This window comes from Elephas maximus, chromosome 13 (assembly GCF_024166365.1).
Source record: "Elephas maximus indicus isolate mEleMax1 chromosome 13, mEleMax1 primary haplotype, whole genome shotgun sequence".
Taxonomy (NCBI): Eukaryota; Metazoa; Chordata; class Mammalia; order Proboscidea; family Elephantidae; genus Elephas; species Elephas maximus.
Genome location: NC_064831.1, coordinates 71,330,457 through 71,348,099, shown reverse-complemented (window position 1 = coordinate 71,348,099; position 17,643 = coordinate 71,330,457). Strand labels below are relative to the sequence as shown.

Sequence of the window (17,643 nt, the reverse complement as noted above, 5' to 3'; positions counted from 1 at the left end):
AGAAGGGGAAAGAGAATGAGAACATATAATCACTAAAAAGACAAGAAAGCAGAGGAAAAAAACAGGAAAAATAGATAATTTTACAAATACGTACAGTGTGTGTGCATAACTTTTTAAAAAGTCTAAATGACCCTGCTAAAAGACAAAGATTGTCAGAATGTCAGATATAAAACTCATTGCTGTTGAATCGATTGCTACTCATAGTGACCCTATAGGACAGAGTAGAACTGCCTCATAGAGTTTCCAAGGAGCACCTGGTGGATTCAAACTGCTGACCTTTTGGTTAGTAGCCATAGATCTTAACCACTACACCACCAGGGTTTCCATCAGATATAGAAAGATACATTTAAAACATGAGTACAAAAAGGTTAAAAAAAATAAAAACCGTGTGTGTGTGTAACTGAAAAAAATAAAAACTAGATAGATAGTTTGATCAGACAAATGCTAATCAAAATAACACTGCTGTTACTTTATAAATAGACAAAATAGATTTTGAGCAAAAAAATTTAATAGCAGTAAAGAAAATCACTATATAATGACAACTGATTTAAATTGTGAGGAAGATATAACAATTCTAAACTTGTTTATGCCTTTTCAGCACAACATAGCACCAAAATTTGACTGACATAAATCAAAGAAAAATCTAGTATGAGATTTGAAACTGATCTCCCTAAGAAACTGATACATCTCTGACAAAAATGCAGTTAATTATAAAGTGTTTTAAAAAACAATATCTGGAGAGATAGAAAGCAGATAGTGGTTGCCAGGGGTTAGGATGGTGGGGTGAGGGGGTGAATGTGACTACAAAGGGGCAGCATGAGGGAGGTCTTTGTGGCAATGGAATAGTTCTGTGTCTTGACAGAGGTGATGGTTACCTGAATCTACGCATGTAATAAAATGCCATAGAACGATCACATACATTGGACTAACGTCAGTTTTCTGGTTTTGATGTTGTACTATAGTAATGTAAGACATGTCCATTGGGGAAAACTGAATAGAGGGTACACGGGATCCCTTTGTACTATCTTTGCAACTTCCTGTGAACCTATAATTATTTCAAAATAAAAAAGTTTTTTTAAAAGATAAATAGAAAAAAATCCATACGTTTGAAAATTAAGAAACACTTCTAAATAACTCATGGGTCAAAGAAGAAATTATAATGGAAATTAAAAAGAGTTTACGACTGGGCTTTAATGAAAATCTACATATAGAATCTTGTGGAATGTGGCTCAAGATAAAGCAGTACTTAGAGGAAAAGTCATAGCCTTAAGGCTTATATTAAAAAAGAAAAAAGGCTGGAACTTAATGAGTTGATCACCAAAGAAAATAGAAAAGAGAAAATAATAAAGATCAAAACAAAATTAATGAAATAAAAATAAACATAAAATAGGAGGACTGACAAAGTTAAAAGTTGGTTTGGTGAAAAGATTTTAAATTTAGATGAAACTCCATCAAAATTAATTAAGAAAAAACACAAATAACACAAAGGATGAAAAGGAAACATACTTACAGATGTGGTAAAGATTTAAAAAATAATAACAGGATATTATAAACAGATTCGCAGTATAAAAATCAATGTATTTCTATCTATAGTAGTCCCCAACTTACAACAGGGTTCTGTTCCAACAACAACTCTGTGATAAGTTGGTTCTAACATAAGCCAAATACATTTTTTTTAAAGTTTTCATTATTATTGCCTTTTATTATTTATAAATTCAATCTTTATTTGTCTTTGGGGGTTGGAAACATTACATCTGAGAATGAAAACATCAGCAAATTACGTGCTACAACATTGTATGTAGTACATGTTACTAACAATAAGATGTACAAAAAAAAGAGGAGAGTTGTAAATGTGGTTCATCATAACTTGAATATGTCATAAGTCAGGGACAGCCTGTAGTGGCAATGAACACATGGACACTAAACTTAAAATGGATACCATTTACAATCACTCATGCACGCAAATACTTAGGTGTAATTCTAATGAAACATGCACGGAACTTTTATACTACAAACAACAAAACACTCACAAAAGAAATCAAAGATCTAAATAAATGGGGAGACATACCATATTCATGGAACAAAAGATGTACCATAGTGAAGATGTCACTTTTCCCCAGATTTGATACACAGGCTTAACTGCGGTTCCTATCAAAATATCAGCAAGAATTTTTGTACATAGAGACAAAATTACTCTAAAAGTTTTATGGAAAGGCAAAAGAATTAGAATAACTAAAACAATTTTGAAAAAGAAGAATAAAGTGAGAGGAACCAGTCTACCTGATTTCAAGGTTTATTATACAGATACAGTAATCAAGACTGTATAGTACTGGGGGAGGGATATACACATAGGTCAGTGAAACAGAATGTAGACTCAGAAACGGACCCACAAAAGTGTACCCTCTGATTTATGACAACAGTGCAAAAGCAATTCAATGGGAAGAAGATAACCTTTTCAAAAAATGCTGCAACTAGACATCCATTGCTGTTGTTAGGTGCCATTGACTTGATTCCGACTCATAGAAACCCTATGGACAATGGAACGAACCACTGCCCGGTCCTGTGCCATCCTCACAATCCTTGTTATGCTTGAGCCCATTATTGTTGCCACTGTGTCAATACATCTCATTGAGGGTCTTCTTCCTTTTGCTGATCCTCCACTTTACCAAGCATGATGTCCTTCCCCAGGGACTGGTCCCTCCTGATAACATGTTCAAAGTACATGAGATGAAGTCTCATCATCCTTGTGTCTAAGAAGCATTCTGGCTGTACTTCTTCCAAGACACATTTGTTTGTTCTTCTGGCAGTCCATGGTATAGTCAATATTCTTCACCAACACCATAATTCAAAGGTGTCAATTCTTCTTTGGTCTTCCTTACTCATTGTCCAGCTTTCACATGCATATGAGGTAACTGAAAACACCATGGCTTGAGTCAGGCAAACCAAATGACATCCTTGCTTTTTAACACTGTAAGGCAATCTTTTGCAGCCGATTTCCTCAACATAATACGTCATCTAATTTGTGACTGCTGCTTCCATGGGTTTTGATTGTGGATCCAAATAAAAAGAAATTCTTGACAACTTCAATCTTTTCTCTGTTTATCATGATGTTGTTTATTGGTCCAGTTGTGAGGATTTTTGTGTTCTTTATGTTGTAAAATAAAAATTATTTATTTTTTTATGTTGAGGTGCAATCCATACTGAAGGCTGTAGTCTTTAATCTTTATCAGTAAGTGCTTCAAGTCCTCTTCACTTTCAGCAAGCAAGGTTGTGTCATTTGAATTAACCAAAAAAAAAAAAAAAAAAACCCATTGCCATCGAGTTGACTCCAATTCGACCCTAGAGGACTGAGGCAAACTGCCTTATAAAGTTTCCAAGAAGCACCTGATGGATTCAAACTGCCAACCTTTTTTGTTTAGCAGCTGTAGCTCTTAACCACTAGGCCCCCAGGGTTTCCATCTGTATAACACAGGTTATTAATGAGTCCTCCTCCAATACTGATGCCACATTCTTCTTCATATAGTCCAGTTTCTCGAATAACTTGCTCAGCATACAGATTGAATAAGTATGGTGAAAGGATACAACCCTGACGCACACTTTTCCTGACTTTAAGCCACACAGTATCCCCTTGTTCCATTCAAATCACTGCCTCTTGGTCTACTTACAGGTTCCTCATGAGCACAAGTAAGTGTTCTGGAATTCCCATCCTTCGAAATGTTATCCACAATTTTTATGATCCACACAGCTGAATGCCTTTGGATAGTCAATAAAACACAGGTAAACATCTTTCTGGTATTCTCTGCTTTCAGCCAAGATTCTTTTGACAACAGCAATGATATCCCTCATTCAACGTCCTCTTCTGAATCCAGCCTGAACTTCTGGCAGTTTCCTGTTGATGTATGCTGCAACCACTTTTGAATGATCTTCAGCAAAACAACACCCATAGGCAAAAAAAACTTCAGACTAAGTCTCACACCTTATTTAAAAATTAACTCATAATGGACTTAAGGTAAAATGTAAAACTGTAAAACTTTTTGGGAAAAATGAGACACAATTTAATAGCCCCCAGCCAGAGTGGAAAAAAATTTTAAAGTGTGATGATGTAAAGAACTTGTGAAGATGAAAGAGCAGATTGCCAACCAGGAGTCCTATATCCCTTGAAACTCTCCGTTCAGGAATGAAGAGAAAATAAAAATATTCCCAGGTGAATGAAAGCTAAGACAATTTGTTTCTAGCAGACCTACCCCTAAAGAATGGCTAAAGGAAGCTTTCCAAACAGAAATAAATGATAGCAGAAGTTTGGGACCTTCAGAAAGGAAAGAAGAATAGAATGTAAAGATAGAAGTAAACATAATAGACTATCTTTCCCCTCATGACTTTCTTTCGTCATATTTTATGGTTGAAGCAAAAGTTATAACACCATCAGATGTGGTGCTCAGTGGATGTAGAAGAAATACGTAAGACAAGTATATTTAAGAAGTGGGGTGGATAAAGAACATCAAAATAAGGTAGGCTTCTAAACTTAACTCAAAGTGGTAAAATCAACACCAAGAGGCTGTGATAAGTTATGTATTAGTTTCTGAGGGCTGCTATAATAAAGTACCACAAACTGGGTGGCTTAAAACAACAGAAATTTATTCTCTCACAGTTCTGAAGACTAGAAGTCCAAAACCAAGGTGTCAGCAGGGCCATGCTCTCTCTGAAGGCTCTGATGGAAAATCCATCCTGGCCTCTTCCAGTTTCTGGTGATCTCAGGCATCCCTTGGCTTGTGGTAGCATCACTTCTATCTTTGCCTCCATCTTCACATGATGGTCTCCCCTCTGTGTCTGTGTCTTTGCACGGCATTTTCTGTATCTGTCTGTCTCTTCTCTTTTAATAAGGACTTCAGTCATATTGGATTAAGGACCCACCCTACACCAGTATGACCTCATGTTGATTAATTACATCTGCAAAGATGCTATTTCCAAGTAAGACCACATCCACAGGTACTGGGGGTTCGGACTTGAAGTTATCTTCTTGGGGGGCACAATTCATAACACGAATGCACATGGTAATACCATACAATGCAATATACTCAAAAACATAAATTAGTAAGTCAAGATAAAAACCAAAACCAAAACCCGATTCCTTCTCACAGCAACCCTATAGGACAGAGTAAAAGTGGTGCATAGGGTTTCCAAGGAGCAGCTGGTGGATTCAAACTGCCAACCTTTTGGTTAGTAGCCGAGTTCTTAACCACTGCACCACCAGTTCCTATAGAACTCTAAAAAATGTACTTTGCAGTATTCACAGGAAGGCAAAAAAAAAAAAATGGAGAAAACAAATAACAAAATGATGGACTTAAGCCCTAACATATCAATAATTACTTTAAATGTAAATAGTCTAAATATAGCAGTTAAAGAAAATCACTTCAAACATTATGACACAGGTAATTGAAAGTAAAAGAATAAAAAAAGATACATCATGCAAACATTAATCAAAAAAAAAAAAAAAACCCAAATCCGTTGTTATCAAGTCAGTTCCAACTCATGGCAACACCATGTGTTGCACCGTAGGACTGCTCCACAGGATTTTATTGACTATAATCTTTACAGAAGCAGATCACCAGGTCTTTTTTCAGTGGAGCCTCTGAATGGATTAGAACCACCAAACTTTCAGTTAGCAGCTCAGTCCTTAACTGTTGTGCCACCAGGACTCCTTAGAGTGTACAGAGAGAGACTATTTATATATACATTTATATATACATAAATATATATATGGAAACCCTGGTGGCATAGTGGTTAGGTGCTACAGCTGCTAACCAAAAGGTCGGCAGTTCAAATCTGCCAGGCGCTCTTTGGAAACTCTACGGTGCAGTTCTACTCTGTCCTCTAGGGTCGCTATGAATCAGAATCGACTCGACGGTAGTGGGTTTGGTTTGGTTTGGGGTTTATATATATATTTTATACATATATACACACATATATTTGTTGTGTTAGGTGCCATCGAGTTGGTTCCAACTCATAGCAACTCTATAGGACAAAGCAGAACTACCCCATAGGGTTTCCAAGGAGTGGGTGGTAGATTTGAACTGCTGACCTTTTGGTTAGCAGCTGAGCTCTTAATCACTAAGCCACCAAGTTTCCATACGTATATATATATATACCTACTCCTCACTTACCTATTATCTCGTTATTCAACATTTCACATTTACAGTAATAGTAAAAATTCTATTATCTGACTATTTTGCACATTAACAATGTACATCTGGCAGTAACAAATGCCTAGATGTGAGGACATAGTAACACTGGCTGTGATGGCTAAGGTTACGTGTCCACTTGGCTGGACCATGCTTCTCAGTGGTTTGGCAGTTATGTAATGATGTAATTTGGCAGTTATGTAACAATGTAATTTGGCAGTTGTGTAATGATGTAATTTGGCAGTTATGTAATGATGTAATCTGACAGTTATACAATGATGTACTCATCCTCCATTTTTTGTGGTCTGATGTAGTCATCCTCCATTTTCACGTAACACCAATTTTTTCTTTGGAATTTAACCATGTCAATAAGTGAAAAGTGGGAGTATATAAGTGAAGAGTGGATGTATGCGTATACATATGTATACACACACATATACATTTGAATATATATACACATATAGATGCCTATATATAATATATATAATTTTATATACTCAATATTTAATAAAATACTTTTAATCCTGAAAATTAAATTTTGATACATTCCTGTGATTGAATATCACGTAGCCTTTAAAACATTTCCAAACATTCTCCTAAGTTGGCAGTAGAAACATAAACTGATACAGTGACCTATGGCTAGCACATAGAATTCATTCTTCAGTGGGAACACACAAAATTTGGGTTTGGGTGATAAATTACAGTACTAAAATAAGTAGACACAGTATGCCCTAGGAATCCAGAAGGAGAAGATGGCGTCAGCTAAGAATGGGAGAAGGAAGAGGTGGGAGAAGAAAGATGAGGGGGGGATCAGGAAAAGCTTCAGGGCAGATGTTCCACTGAAGCTGGGCCTAGAGGAAGACTAAGATTTGGTTCATGAGGATGAAAGTGAGGAAGATATTCCAGGTGGAGGTAGCAGCAAGAGCAAAGACTTGGAGGCAGTAACCAGTCAGCACACCCAAAGAACAGGGAGCAGCCTAGTCAAGCTGTAATGTATACGCTGTTGTTGTTAGTTGCTGTCGATTCTGACTCATGTCAACCCTATGTGTGCCAAATAGAACTGTTCCGTAGGGTTTTCAAGGCTGTGACCTTTCAGAAGCAGATGGCCAGGCCTGTCTTCTGAGGCACCTGTGGGTATATGAAGGACCATACTGAGAAGTACAGTTGGAAAGATAGACGATTCATTATTTCTCCCCAGTTTCTTTTATTCTCCTGATTCTTTACACCCACCCTTTCTTCACTAACCAAATGGCATCCTTCCAGAACTAATGAGATGCAAAAGACCAACTTATAAAACCAGTTTCCTGGAAAATAGCTCCCAGAATGTCTCCTGGCAATGCAAACAGCAACCAGAAATCATATGGCGTTTGAGAGATAGTCAGCGAGTAAACATTAATCATACCTGTGGGCAGCCCCTCCCAGTTTCCTGCATATGGACCACCCTCACCTCCCTGCCTAGCCTGCCCCCCACATACAGGGGATGCGGCTAGCTCCGTGGGAGTCCTGGAGCCCCCAGCTTCCCTCCCAGTTGCTGTTCTCAGCCTCTACAAGCTGCTCTTCTGTGGCAGGAAGAGGCAACAGGCCAAAGGATTGGGTTTCCCACTCACCAAGGAAGCCTGGCCTCAAAGCCACAGGGTGAGCTGCTCACAGGCGGCAAAACGAAGGAACTTGTCTGCTCAAGTAAGGCCTTGGCCAGCCTCTCTCCACCCACTGCACATGCCCAAGATTCAGACGGTTGATCCGACCTCATTATATCCTGAGTCACACTCCATGCGTGGTAACTTTGCCTAACCAATATTTTGAATTTTTAAAGAAAAGCAGGATTTTCCACCCTACAGATGCATTCCCACACGGATAAAAGCATTTTGCGTCCTTTTAGGAGGACAAGCCCACAGAGAGGACCTCCTGCATCTCTGGACTCATTGCGGCTGCCTTTGACCAGGGACTCCAGACCCCAGCCAGTGGGCATAACCAAAGCAACGCCCATTGTTAACTCATGTGCTGGCTCAAAAAGCCAACGCAAGCATTGGCTATGTCAATAGACTTACTGTCTTAAGGGTGGCCCCATTATACCCATTTACACAACCATTCTTTCAACAAATATTTATAGAGCTATTACTATACACCAGTTGCTGATCTCATCTAGTTCTGCATCCCACAGTGTCGTAAAAAAGAATGCTAGCTCCAGGTGAATGAACATAGATAAGACTTTAAGCCCATTTGCTATTCTGCTAATATTTAGCTAGAGAAACATGGAGAAACAAATGCAGGTGGAAGGCATCAGGTTGAATGCAGGGAGGTCATGCCCCAACCCAGTCTCTTTTTTGGGTCCATTTTATCAAGAATAAATCATACCACTGGTGTGCACAGGCCTGGGTCAAAAGGGTCTCAGAGGAACTGTTTGCTGGGGGATGATGGGAGGTGATCAGAGAATGTGCAGGTGTCCACAAGCTTGCATGTAAGACCCCTTAGCGGAATGGACAGTGCTAGGAGTAACAAAATAATGGCAACCGTGGCCAGGGAATGGCTCTCCCTGTGCCACCACATTTCAGGGTAACACTCCGAGGAGTCCAAGAACTTATTTGAGCTCGGCTAGCTAAGTTATCGGAAACCCTGGTGGCATAGTGGTTAAGTGCTACGGCTACTAACCAAAAAGTTGGCAGTTCAAATCCACCTGCTCCTTGGAAGCTCTATGGAGCTGTTCTACTTCTGTCTTATAGGGTCGCTATGAGCCAGAATTGACTCGATGGCAAGGGGTTTGGTTTTCAACAGGTTTATCCAAATTATTATCCATGTGTATTTGTCAAGATAGGAGGATAGAACAGATATGTTTTTTCAACATATTTTTGACTTGGTGTATGCCTTTTAAATATTTAGACATTTGACATGTAGGTGTCTATTTGTATTCTTGCCCCAGGTCTTGCCCATGTTAGATTAGAGGTAGGCCTGCTTCAAGCAGAAAGAAAGTGATCCCAGTGAGGAACATAGAAATACAGGAAGGAATGAAGAATAACGGAAAGGGTAAACATGTGAACTAATGTGAGTGACCATTGACTGTACAGAACAATAATTATATATTCTCAGGTTCTAAATATAGTAGAATTAAAATGCATGAAATTATGTAGAATTAAAATGCAGAAAAAGTGAGCGTTATGTGTTCTAGGTGAAGTTATGTGTTTTAAGGTGTTAGCATTGTCTGGAAAGTATTACTACTTTCCGGTACCAATTTACTTGAGACACTAATGCATGAATAGCACATGTTATTTTTTTTATGATTAAAAGAATAGTTAATAATAATAACTAACAAGCTAATAGAAGGGGAAATGGAGTAGTAGAAAAATACATTAATCCAAAAGAAGGCAAAAAGAAAGAGAAAACAGAATGTAAAGCGCTCAGAACAACTAGAAACCAAATAACAAGAGAGTAAGTATAGACCCAAATACATCTGAAATTACACTAAATGTAAACAGTATTAATACCCACAATTATAAGACAAAGATTGTAAGAACAGGAGAAAAATAATCTAAACTGCTTTTATACTTTTTATGCTTTTTATACTGCTTGTCAAGGCACACTTCAAATATATGCAAACAGATTGAAGGTAAAAGGAGGAAAAAAGAGATGCCATGCAAACGCTAACCAAAACACACTAGGTGATGCTAGGCTAGTATCAGATAATTGTTCACCAAAACTCATCATTAAACAAAAGAGAGATAATTCAAAATCATAAAAGCGTTAATCCACCAGAAAAATGTAAAAAACTCTAAATGTCTATGCACAAAAGAAATAGAGCTTCACAATATATAAAGCAAAAACTGGCAGAACACAAAGGAGAAGCAGACAAATCTACAATCACTTCTCTCAGTAACTAAGAGAAACAGAATCAGTAAAGATTTAAAAAGACCCGGAAAACATGATTATCAAACTTGCCCTAAAAGACATATATAGGGCACTGCATCCCAACAACAGCAGAATATACATTCTGCCTCAACAAATTTCTAATAATTAAAATCATTCAGAGTGTGTTCTCTGGCCACAGAATAATTAATCCAGGAAGAGAAAGAGAGAGAATGAGAACAAACTAGAAAATTCTCCACTGCCTGGAAATTAAACAATATATTTCTAAATAACCCATGAGTCAAAGAAGAAATCACAATAGGAAGATAATGTAAAATATGTAAATAAACTACTGAAGCTTCTAAACTTAGAGGGCAATTTATAGCCTTGAATTTACTAGAAAAGAAGAAGAGTTGAAAATCAGTTACCTAAACATCTATCTCAAAAAGCTAGAAAAAGAGAAAGTTAAAGAATATATATAAAAAAAAAAAAGAATGTAGAAGAAAGAAAATAATAAGAGCAGTAACTAATTAAATAAAAAATGTAGAACAAAGAAAAAACAAAATCTTGTTCTTGGAAAAGACATAAAATTGATACATCTCCAGAATGACAGAAAATTTTAAAAAGAGAAAAAAAGAAAGTATCAATACCAGGAATGAAAAATGGGCATCACTACAGTTCCAACAATATTTTAAAAGGTACATACACATGCACAAAGGAGCATAAGTAAAATTGGGTAAATCTGTGTAAGATTAATGGATTATATCAATATCAATATGCTGGTTGGGACGTTGTACCACAGTTTTAAAAAATGTTACCATTGGGGGAAATTGGGAAAGGGACAAGGTATGTCTCTATTATTCTTTACAACATCATGTAAATGTTAAATTATCTCAATAAAATTTCAGTTAAAAATCTAATAAGAAAATTTTATGAACAACTTTATGCTAACAAATTTGAAAATTCAGATGAAAGAAATTCCTAGAAAAAAATGCAACTTGCTAAAACTGACACAAGAAGAAATTAAAAATGTAAACGGTTTTGTATCTATTAAATAGATTGAATGGTAATTAAAAACTTCTACAAAGAAATTTTCAAGAGTGGCTTATAGTTGAATTATTCCAACCATTTAAAAAATATAGCACCAATAACAGTCACTCTGTTCCAGAGAACAGAAAAAAGGAAACACTTCCTAGGTTACTTATGAGGTCAACATACTCACAATATGAAAACCAGACAAAGACATTACAAGAAAGGAAAATTTTAGGTCAGTCTCTCTCACAAACACAAATGCAACAATCACAATCAAAACATGAGCATATCAAGTTCAGAGTTACATTAATATATTATATTATAACTAAAAAAAAAAAAAAACTAAGTTGGGTTAATTCCAGGAATACAAGGTTATTTGAACATCAAAAATTAAAAATCTGTCAAGGTAATTCACCACATTTACAAGAATAAAGTAGAAAAATCCACATGATCATCTCAATAAATGCAGAAAAAATCATTAGATAAAATTCACAAATTCAGGGGAGGTGTGGAGAGAACACACCTCCTTGTAAACTACAAATAGAGAGAGATTTCTTTACTCCAGTAAGGGTATCTGTTATGGATTGAATCGTGTCCGCCAAGAATGCGTGCCAACTTGGCTAGGCCATGATTCTCAATATTGTGTGGTTGTCCACCATTTTGTGATCTGATATGATTATCCTAAGCGTTGTAAATCCTAACCTCTATGATGTTAATAAGGCAGCACTAGAGGCAGTTATGTTAATAAAGCAGGACTCAATCTACAGGATTAGGTTGTATCTTGAGTCAATCTCTTTTGAGATATAAAAGAGAGAAGCAGACCAAGAAGAGTGGGACCTCCTACCACCAAGAATGAAGAAAAGGGAGGGGAGTGCGCCCTCTGGGAGAGGGGTCCCTGTGCAGAGAAGCTCCTAGACCAGAGGAAGATTGATAACAAGGACCTCCCCCAAGAGCCGACAGAGAGAGAAAGCCTTGCCCCAGAGCTGGCACCCTGAATTTGGATTTCTAGCCTCCTAGACTGTGAGGCCCTGGTGGTGCAGTGGTTAAGAGCTCAAGCTGCCAACCAAAAGGTCTGCAGTTCAAATCCACCAACCACTCATCAGAAACCCAACAGGGCAGTTCTACTCTGTCCTATAGAGTTGCTATGAGTTGAAATCAACTTGATGGCAACAGGTTTGGCTTTTTTTTTTTTTCAGACTGTGAGAGAATAAATTTCTCCTTGTTAAAGCCATCCACTTGAAGTATTTCTGTTATAGCAGCACTAGATAGCTAAGACAGTATTTACAAAAAAAAAAAAAAAAAAAAACTACAGCAAACATCATACTTATTGGTAAAATAATGAAACTTTCCCCTTGCAGTCAGGAATGAGACAAGATAGCCTGATATTACCACTTCTATTTAACATTGTGCTGTAGGTCTTAGCAACTGAAATAGAGTAAAAAAAAAAAGTATAAAATTGGAAAGGAAGAAATACAGCTGATTTTTTTTAAATGGCATGTTTGTATAGACTGACAAACAAACCAAAAATTCTGATCAAACTTTGGAGGAATTTGTCTTGTAAATGGATTGGAAGATTCAACATTGTAAAGATATCAGATCTACTCAAAATGAACTACAGATTCAGTGCAATTACCAATAAAAATTCCAACAGAATGGCCAAGTCTAATTTGAAGAACAGTGCTGGTGGACTTGAATTTCCAGGTATCAAAAAACTTATTATAAAGCTACAGTGAGTAAGACTGTGGTGTTAGTGCAAGGTTAGAAGGGGGAAAAAAAAGACTAATGGACCAGAATGAAGAGACCAGAAGTAGACACACACTTAATGGTCATCTGACTCATGAAAAAGGTGATACCTCCGTGCAGTGGGCAGACTTTTTAAACACTGGACCTGGCTGAATTAGATACCCTCATAGGAAAAGATAGCCTCTACCTCACAATATATATAAGTATCAATTTCATATGAATGAAAGATCCAAATGCAAAGGAAAAAAACAACAAAGCTTCTAGGAGAAACATGGAAAATACCTTAGGGTGGACCATGACGTCTTTAAAGGCAGTCTAGTAAGTCTGGGACCAGTCTCAACTTGTGGAGAGTGTCTCCCACTCACCCTCACCACCTTTTTTCTTTCTCCCTCCCCCGACCACCGCCCTTTGCATTTTCACCTCCACCCCCACCTGCACACCCCCTTCTCTGAAGCCCTCCTGCACTCTCCAGGGAAGCACTGCCTATGCCCATTGGCCACGTGAGCTTCATGGAGGGGTAGACAGGTGGGACTTCAGCTTGGCCCAAGCTCATTCCGCTTGTTTCTTAGATTGCTTCGATTTCTCGGTAATTTAGATGAATCCATTGCCCTCTAGGGAAGTCCCATAAATTAGGGCATAAGTCACATTACTGCTGTACTCGTAACTTAGCAGGCTCCCTGGGAGCGCAAGCAGTTAACACATTTGGCTGCTAACTGAAAGTCTGGAGGTTTGAATCCTTCCAGAGGGACCTCAGAAGAAAGGCCTGGTGATCTGCTTCTGAAAAATCAGCCACTGAAAACCCCGCGGAGCACAGTTCTACTCTGATACACAAGGGGTCGCCATGAGTCAGAATCAACTTGACAGCAAATGGTTACTGGTTAGCAGGCTCCTCATAGGATATATTTCCCCTACTACTCATCCTCTAAGGAGCCCTGGTGATGCGAATATTAAGCCCTCAGCTGCTAACCTAAGGGTTGCTGGTTTGAATACACCCAGCGGCTCCACTCAAGAAAGGCCTGGGGATCTGCTTCCATGAAGATTATTGCCACAAAAACACTATGCGGCAGTTCTCCTGTGTCACATGGAGTCCCTGTGTGTTGGAATGGACTCAACGGCACACAACAACAAAAACAACTCACCCTCTCCGTGGGACTCTGAACAAGCAAAGCCAGGGACAGAACTGATTATCCTTACTCTTGTCCCCTTCACTAGATGTCAAGTTCCCTAAGGGAAGACACGGTATCAAATTTGTTTCTTTATCCCCAGAGGCTAGCTCCTAGCAGGTGCTTTGGCAATGTGTGGAGCCACAGCAAGAAAGGAGAGGAGAGACAGGGGAACAGGGAAGACAAGGCGAGCTTGGTTGACCTTTAGTTCCAACTCACTGAGCTTCCTTCTCTTTGGCCTCAGCAACCTATTTAAAGGGCACTTTTTTTTTTTTTAATAATTTTTATTGAGCTTTAAATGAACATTTACAAATCAAGTCAGTCTGTCACATATAAGCTTATATACACCTTACTCCATACTCCCACTTACTCTCCCCCTAACTCTCCTGCCAGTTTCTAACCCTCTCTACCCTCCTATCTCCCCTCCAGACAGGAGATGCCAACACAGTCTCAAGTGTCCACCTGATACAAGTAGCTCACTCTTCATCAGCATCTCTCTCCTACCCTTCCATGTCTGATGAGTTGTCTTCGGGAATGGTTCCTGTCCTGGGCCACCAGAAGGTTTGGGGACCATGACCGCCGGGATTCCTCTAGTCTCAGTCAGACCATTAAGTCTGGTCTTTTTATGAGAATTTGGGGTCTGCATCCCACTGATCTCCTGCTCCCTCATGGGTTCTCTGCTGTGCTCCCTGTCAGGGCAGTCATCGGTTGTGGCCAGGCACCATCTAGTTCTTCTGGTCTCAGGATGATGTAAGTCTCTGGTTCATGTGGCCCTTTCTGTCTCTTGGGCTCATAGTTGTCGTGTGACCTTGGTGTTCTTCATTCTTCTTTGATCCGGGTGGGTTGAGACCAATTGATGCATCTTAGATGGCCGCTTGTTAGCATTTAAGACCCCAGATGCCACATTTCAAAGTGGGATGCAGAATGTTTTCATAATAGTGTTATTTCGCCAGTTGACTTAGAAGTCTCCTTAAGCCATAGTCCCCAAACCCCCGCCTAAAGGGCACTTTTTAAAAAACACTTCCCATTTGGAAACAGGTTAATGGGCCAGACAGTGGGTCTGGAATATCCAGTGAGTTCATGCATTTCCTGCTTATAAATTTCTAGGCCTGCTAAGCTGAGATTTGTATGTCTGTTCGTTGTGTTCAGGGAGTCTGACTTGGAGCATTCTCCAACCTGAATTTATCTGCCCGAGTCTGGACGCTCCCCCCGAAGAAGGAGCCCCTGGGCACCTGAAGGCACAACACAGCTTCAGTTGCTTACTTCAGGTTCTGCACATCGGCGCCCAGATTTGGCACCTCACCGGGCAGTGGCTTCGTCAGTCCTTGTTCTGCCAAACACAAGCCGTCCAATAAGGCCTTTTTTTTTTTTTTTTAAGTTGGCTGTTTATTTAACTTCCTTTTCTTTAATTTTTATATTAGGTGTTTCTAGAGGAGAGGCTGATGTCACAAGGTCTGATTCCAGATGTTGTTTTGAAATCAGTGTAACCATGGTATTGCTGGAGGCTGGGAAGTCCGTCTGGGCCGACTGAGTCACGCTGGGCATATGTTGCTCTGGTAAGGGGAGGCAGGGAGGGAGCTCAGGGCAGAGAAGGGAGAAGTGGAGGATGGATTATCACATCCTCTGAGGCTCCTCGGGAAAGGATATTGGGACCAGCTGTCACCTTTGACCTTGGAGATCTAGCACCTTGGATACCGGACCTGCCCAGCTGAAAACCTCACTTGCTTAGAACTCATTGATGGATTGCTAAGGATTATCTGTGTGCCTTAAAAAGGAAAAAAAAAAATTTCATGTCCTGAACTAAATGCTCCCCTTCTCTGCCATCCCAGTTCTTACCACGATTGCCTCAAACTTGACTCAACGGTACACATCGCCCCACCTCCACCCTAAGTGAAGACAACTCTCTTTCTCACCTCTGAGTCCCTGTCTGTGTCCCTGCCTCCCATTCCCACCACTCACCACAACCCTGACTTTTTTACTTGGATATCCATAATTCACCCTGCTTTCCACAGTCACCACCTCCAGGAAGCCCCTTCCAAGTCGGCTTGCCTGTCCTGATAATTGTTCTCATAGTCCTTGCTCTGACCCCTGCCTACCAACCCTACTTCATCTTCTCCCATCCTCCCCTCTCTTCTCCACCGCATGCTTTTCTCCTTGATGCTCCTCAAGCACGTTCTTTTCTTCATATTTTTGCATGCACTGTTCCTTCTGCCTGAATGCTCTTCCTGCAGCCATTCCTATGGTTCATGCCTCAGCTTCATTTGGGTCCTTGTTCCAATAGTACTTTCTTTTTTTGTGTGAAATATATGCAGCAAAACAGACATCAATTCGACCATTTCTACATGTACAATTCAGGGACATTTGTTACATTCTTCAAGCTGTGTCACCTTTCTCAATATCCTTTCCCAATTTGTTTCACCATCTAAGCTTCTCATTTAACCTTTTGAGTTGCTGTTGTCAATTTAATCTCATATAGATAATTCTCTAAATGCTCAAGGCAGACATTCTTTTCTAATTAAGCTAAACTATTGCTTGGTTTCAAAGGTAACTTCAGGGGGTAATCTCCATTTAAGGTTTAAAGGCAATTGTTTGAGAGGGGTTATACAGCCTCAAATGGCTCCAGGGAGTCTGGATTCCATGAGAATCTGAAGTTCTGTTCCACGTATCTTCCCCTTTTTATCAGGATGCTTCTACAGAATCTTTGATCAAATTCAAATATTACTTCTTTAAAGAAACCTTCGTGATCACCTTTTCCAACAGTACAGTAACCCTTCCACATGGCTCTCTATCCCCTTATCCTACTTGACATTTCTTCATAGACCTTCACTATCTAATTGATAACTATGCCCCCCCCACCAGAATAAAAGTTGCATGAGGGCAGGGACTTAGTCTGTTTTGCTCAGTCCCTAGAACAGTGCCTGGTACAGATAGGTGCTCCATAAATGGTTACTGGAATAATGAGGGAACAATTCTCACCCCTAAGAGACACACTCCCTCCTTCCATTGAGCCTCCTACAGCCTTTGTTTCTATCCTTCTGGGAGCATAATTTTACCTTACTTTAAACAAGCTCTTTGAGGGCAGGGGCTGGCTCCCACAGTACAGTGCCTGGCACATAGTAGCTGCTCAGGAAATGCCTGTGCGGTTAAATAGAAGTAATTGAATAATCCATTCTAGATGTCTCCTGGAGTCTTGAGATGATTTTTTAATTTCATTCATCTGGGTAAATTGATATTGTCATTGGTAAATTTGATTCTCGGTTGGCAGACTGTGTACTTTTCACATCGTGATTGGCAAAGTGGGAGCTGGGCCGGGTTCATCGAACCCCTTAGGCTGCTGACTCCTCATTCTACCCTACTGAGCAAGCTCAGGGCATATCAGGGAAGTCACATGATGGCTGATGGAGCAGGGCTGAGCAGGGCTCTCGAAGAAGCTGCTTGTGTTTGGAGGTTACTGGCGCTATCCCCTCCATGGGGACTGACCTCGTAACATGATACGGAACATTACATAATGTTGTTTATTGTATAATTTTAATATAACGAATTTCCTCCTCAGGGAGGCAAGTTGTACAAAGGCCTTTGACCCCTTCCAAATGTACTGGGATGCCTTCCCTACTTGCTGTTAATAGTCGTGCAATTGTGCCTTGTGGGGTTTGGCAGTCGGCTACAGGAGTAACTTTTTAGGCTTGACC

General features: G+C 39.5%; 1 protein-coding gene across 3 annotated transcripts in view; it reads right to left on the bottom strand.

Moving 5' to 3' along the window:
• IL16 (interleukin 16) overlaps positions 1-17,643 on the bottom strand; it is a 134,873-nt gene that overhangs the window by 78,022 nt on the left and 39,208 nt on the right. The window lies entirely within an intron of this gene.